This window comes from Phalangium opilio, unplaced genomic scaffold (assembly GCF_054372755.1).
Source record: "Phalangium opilio isolate 3A_F unplaced genomic scaffold, DU_Popi_V2 ptg000537l_1, whole genome shotgun sequence".
Classification (NCBI taxonomy): domain Eukaryota; kingdom Metazoa; phylum Arthropoda; class Arachnida; order Opiliones; family Phalangiidae; genus Phalangium; species Phalangium opilio.
In genome coordinates this window covers 3332788-3338787 of record NW_028324243.1, presented here as the reverse complement: position 1 = coordinate 3338787, position 6000 = coordinate 3332788, and positions in this window count along the sequence as shown.

The following is a 6000-nucleotide window of genomic DNA, read 5'->3' as shown; positions in this document are numbered from 1 at the left end:
GGTGAAAAACCCTTCAAATGTGATCAGTGTGACTTTGCCAGTACAAAAAAGAGTGCTTTGATCAGACATCAACTCATTCACAATGCTGAAAAACCTTTCAAATGTGATCAGTGTGGATATGGATTCAGGCGGAAGGGTAATTTAATCTCGCATCAACGCATTCACAGTGGTGAAAAACCCTTCAAATGTCATCAGTGTGAATATGCCTGCAGGCAGAAGGTTCATTTAATCGCGCATCAACGGATTCACAGTGGTGAAAAACCTTTCAAATGTGATCAGTGTGGTTATGGATTCAGGCGGAAGGGAAATTTAATCTCGCATCAACGGGTTCACAGTGGCGAAAAACGCTTCAAATGTGATCAGTGTGAATATGCAAGTGCGTGGAAGAATATTTTGATCGCACATCAAAGCAATCACAGTGGCGAAAAACCATTCAAATGTGATCAGTGTAACTATGCATGTGCGCGTAATAATCATTTGATCGCGCATCAACGCATTCACAGTGGTGAAAAACCTTTCAAATGTGATCAGTGTGAATATGCCTGCAGGCTGAAGGTTTTTTTAATCGCGCATCAACGCATTCACAGTGGTGAAAACCTTTCAAATGTGATCAGTGTGAATATGCAAGTGCGTGGAAGAACGATTTGATCGCACATCAAAGCAATCACATTGCTGAAGAACGCTTCAAATGTGATCAGTAAGACTATGCAAGTTCGCGTAAGAGTCATTTGAATTCACATGAACGCATTCACAATGGGTAAAAACCCTTCAAATGTCATCAGTGGCTGTGGATACAGGCAGAAGTGTCATTTCATATTACATAAGCGTACGAATGAATAGATGAATTTGAAGACTGTTCTAAATTATAAAATTTCTTTTAACCGTACCATTGAAAAAACCATCTGTTATCCTCCTCTGTAATGAATGGGCCAAACTGTTTACGTAACAATCCATTAAATTTCTCCATTCTGAATTGCATTAACGAAAGCGTTGCGCATTTTCAGAGACAAGACTCTTAGGGCATTATATCCTATTGTTACACCGCCGTCTTCAGAATTAATTGTATTTTAAATGTGGTAAAATTCCCAGAGGATACTAAAATAAAGAAGTTGATAAAGCAAAATAAACCTCTTGAGTCCAGACGCAATTAGGAGGTTTTTCTTAATCAATATAACTGAAATTAATTATTTTTATCGTCACTAATTTACCTTATTTCTAGTTAAGTTGTTTTAAGAAACGAAATTCCGAAAATCATTTTAAATATAGTTATTGTTGGCCTTCGAATTCAAGCGTTTGCCTCTTTAACATATTTTGGAAATTTAGAGTATATGGGTACGTTCAGTAACGAAAATCTCAAAGAAATCGCTGTTTTCTTGATGTTTGGTTTATGGGCTCGAGACGTCACAGTGACGTAAAAGGTTGTTGAACGGAAAAGTGACATTTTGAAGTTAGCGCTGTTTTAGAAATAGGAGTTGTGGAAACGTCTTACTGGCCCTCAAAACATTACGAAGCGCAAATGGCTCTTTTCAATAATTAACGAGCTCGCAAATAATGAAATAGTTTAAAAAAAGTATGGCTATTTGAATAGTAGTAGTTTTGAAAAAGAAAACTAATAAAATTACTGTTGGAATAGCATTATTGCAATTTAATTTTTAAATCCCGCGCCAACAACAGTCAAGCGCTACGTCACGCCATCAAAAAAACCATATCGATTAGATGGTTTTTTTGATGAGCAAGCGCTGAGAATCATGACGTCAAAACCGGAAACGCGAAAAAGCGTACAGTAGTGAAAATCTGGCATCGCTTAGTAAGCGCTGTCATCAAAGAGGGTTACTGAACGTACCCTATAAGTCGATAGATTCACAATAAATTGTGGAAGCTCTGCCACTGGAACGTATTTCGTAACCCTAGCCGATCGCCGCGTACATCTTGACCTTAACAACGATAATGGAGTGGAAGCGTACTACGAAAGCGGTCCGGACACAGCATATACGTTTGCTCGGATCACTGCCATCTCTAATACTAGGCCTTCAAATGTACAACTGAAGCATTTTTATGTGACATTTTGAATTTGCGTTTAGTAACCGTTAGATCGCTCTTTTCTGGGGCAAATTTTCGCGATGACGGAAATAAATTCGTACTGCGCAGTCTCGCATGACGTCACGTCTTTCGCTTATGGCCGACCAGGGTGGAAATAAGGATTTTTTTAAACTGGATAATATTTCATGTGGTGTTTAGAGGTACATTTTCCAGAGGTATTTACAGTCTTACAGAAGTACTTAGGTCAAATTACACAGTTTTTGAGTGTCCTTTTTACATAAGCTCTGACTAACATTGTTAAAAAGGCTCTGAGTAGCAATTTGACAGGTCTGTAGCACATTTTCCATAAGTTCTGGATTCCAATTTTACAGCACGACTGGATTGTATTGTTTTTGTACATGTTGAGTGTGAAGTTAGGTTGGGGCTCAGGGAGTGGTTTCCACCGAGACCCCGGTAGATCCGAAACCATCGGAACCACGGGGAGTTGTAGAGAGGGTTGATGCAACTTCATTTGTTCCGGTAAAGAGGGGAATGACCACCATGTGTGGTATTTTCGCCCCTTTCGGAAGCGAGGGGGTGTGAAGTGTGGTTGTATAGTCTAACTTTTATATCGCCGCGGTAATCTTCATCTTTGATGCCAACTATCTGCCCTACGTGGTTTGAGGGAAGAGCCATAGCGATAGCAGTGGGAACAGCTATTTTTTGGCCTGGTGCGAGTTGAACGGGGACAGCGAAGTGTACAGAATCCTGGGCTACGGCATTGCGGGGGGACGGCATCGGGTGAAAGTCTTTCAAAACGTAAGGTCGGGTTTGGTGAATCGTCAGACGCCGAATCTGATGCGGGTATAGGCTGTGACGGTCCTGACGGATGATCGTTACCAGCGTCCATGATGTCATTTATAGGCCCTCGAGATGTACAACCTCGGTTGCTTCGCGGTGATGGTTGACTAAGAGCGTGAAGATAGCGTCTATGTGGAGTTGAGGAGAGTTGTCGCAACATAAAGAGCGGAGCCTGTCGTGATGCGATTTATATAGGGTGCAGCTGGTTAAAATATGTTCTGTAGTGTCGTCCAGGTAACACGTTGATCAGGTAGGGGTTGTGAGTTTTCCATAGCGGTACAGCAGCGCCCCCGTAACGACGCGTCTGCATAGTGTTCTGCTTATTATGACTTCGTCTGCTCTGGAGAAGTAGGGAGTTGGGGCTACCCGCTGAATGATATTTGGGCGGAAGGGTTGTTGGCGGATGCCTTCTGCAGAAGTTTGCCAGGTTTTTTGGTATTTCGCAGCCAAACAATTATTAAATGCGCGGGCTAGGGTGCGAGCAGAAAACGGGACCCAAGCGTTTTGCGGTTGGGGTGCAACTTCTAGTGCTTGGCGGGCGGCCCGATCTGCTAGATCGTTGCCCCTGATCTCAGAATGTCCAGGACACCAGAGTAAGGAGATACTTTGAAGGGCAGCTGAGTCTACTGCATTGAGGATCCAGGAAGCCAACGGGTCGTCGGTGCGGCTCTGTAGGATTCGTAGGCTGGACCGGGAGTCGGTGCATATGATGTTAAAGTGGGGGAAGGTAAGTCCAATGCAAACGGCTTCAGCGATAGCGCTCGGAATTATCTATCAATTATCCACGTTATTTAATCTTTATCCATACTCGAAACACATCCACAGAACTTACATGTTAAATCGTATTATAATCCACAAATTTGTTTATAAATAATCGAATATCCACCAATTTGTGGATAATTGATCGAAAATGCCGAGCTCAATTCAGCGATGGCTTTCTATTCGCACCGAGTAATGTCATGGAGAATATTGAGGGTTCGAAAAAAGGTCCACTCCAGGTTTTGTACATGGATTCCTATAGCGTTAACAGGGGCGCTGGATTTCTTAGAGGCGTCGGTGTAGATAAGGAGGAAGTGATTCCGATTGGAATTGTGATAAGAAGTCCTGTCTCAGTTCCTGGGGAGCGTAGTGGGACTTTGAGTAAGTTAGGTAGTCATCGACATCTGAAGGCGTTTTGTGGCCCCGGGGGCTCTCGGTTCCTGGCGGTAGTCCATGTCATGTGGTTCGAGATGTAAGGAGCGAAGGGTGGTACGTAGCTGATTGTGTAGCCGAGCTAACAGAGGGAGACGGGTAATTGGAGGGAGGGTGCGGTAATTGGGTACAGGGATCGTAGCCGGGAATAAGCCTTGGGCGAAGAGTTTGGCCAGGTAGTTTAGTTCTAAGGTGTGGCGACGAAACACTAGAGTGTAAAGTTGACTCGCGGCCGTCATGGCATCGATGCAAGTGCATCTTGGGGTCCCAAGATTATGCAAACGCCGAGTGTTGGATGAGGTCGAGTTTGCGTAGGTTAGTTGCGCAGGCCGTGCCATAAAGGATGGCCCTTAGTCCATAGCCGCTCTTATGAACTGGGTATAGATTTTTGTGCATACTCTTCTATCCGCGGCCCATTTCAATCCCATAATGGCCCGTAAGAGGTTAGGTCGTATGGAGCATCGTCCCGCCAGTTCGGAGATATGAACCGTCCACGTGAGTTTAGGATCCAGCCATAATCCTAGGTATTTGTAAGTTGGGACCTCGTCTAGGAGGTAACAGTCCATATGGAGGCGAAAGTCAGAGGGAGAGCGGCGTTTTTTCGTGAAGAGGAGATAATTGCATTTATCATATTGAGGGGCGAAACCTTCAGTTCTCAAAAGTCGCCGCTGCAAGATTTAAACAGTCTTGAAGGGTGCGTTGAACCGTGAAAAAGGTGGGGTCTGACGCCCATATGCCTATGTCGTCTGCGTGGATGCCTATCCGGCTAGTGGGGGGGGGTGAGTCCAGCCCCACATTGTTCATTGCAATCAGGAATAGAGTTGAACTTAAGGGACTCCCCTGTGGTACTCCAATTTTCACCGGGAGGTAGGGAGAGTGCTGGTTATTGATCTTCACTCAAAACCGGCGATTCAAGAGAAAATCCTCTATCCAGTGAAGGATTTGTCCCGTGATACCGAGATATTGGAGTCTTGTAAGCAGTCGATCAGAAGGGACACTTCCAACGTATCCTTCAGGTCTAAAAAGACCGAGCCGACTATTCTTTGAGTAGCGAGAGCTGGTTCAACATCCGCTATCAGGCGCTCTGGGTGGTCCAAGGTACGTCCCTTGCGGAAGCCACTTTTGGGCCACGTGTAACAGGTTATTGTTTTCCAAAAAATGGAGAAGACGGTTATTGACTAGACGATCGAACAACTTCTTTAGGGTGAGTAGAAGGACAATGGGGCGAAAGTTGCCCGGGGTAGTAGGATCTTTGCCTGGTTTTAGAATAGGGATAATAGTCGCGTCATTCCAGTTGCTAGGGAAGTCGTGGGTCATCCAGTAGTTGTTGAGGGTTTGTAAAAACTTTTGGTGAAAGATCTGCGGCAAATGTTGTAACATTATATTTATAATTCTGTCGCGTCCAGGAGCAGAGGCGTGTAATGGTGTGTTGTAGTTCGTCGAGGGTGAAAGGGGAGTTCAACATGGGCGGAGTGTTTTGGGGATTATCTAATTGAGCCAAGATAGCTGATTGTTTGTGATCCACAGTGAAATTTAAGAGCTGGGGTGGGGTCTTCAGAGGTTTGTGGCCCATTGCAGTTTGCGCCAAACTTCTGAGCAGGGTGTGGAGGAGTGCAAGGTGGAGCAGAACCCTTGCCAACAGCGCTGTTTCTCGCGTTTCAACGTAAGGCGCAACAGGGCGCGGATGCGCTTGTACATTACATAATCCGTTCGAATGCTCCGTTTCGAATATCGATTACGATGCCAGTTTGCCTTTTCGTGTAGTTGTCGTAGTTTTTGGGGACCACTTGTGGAGTAAGGGCGGCGACCGCCAGTCCTCGAGTTCAACGGCTGAGCAAAGGAGAGAATTGCGTGCTGGAGGCCCGAGAAGGTGAGGTAGTCTTTAAAGGCTGTTACACGGTGGCAGAAGGTCGGCTAGTTCACCGGTCG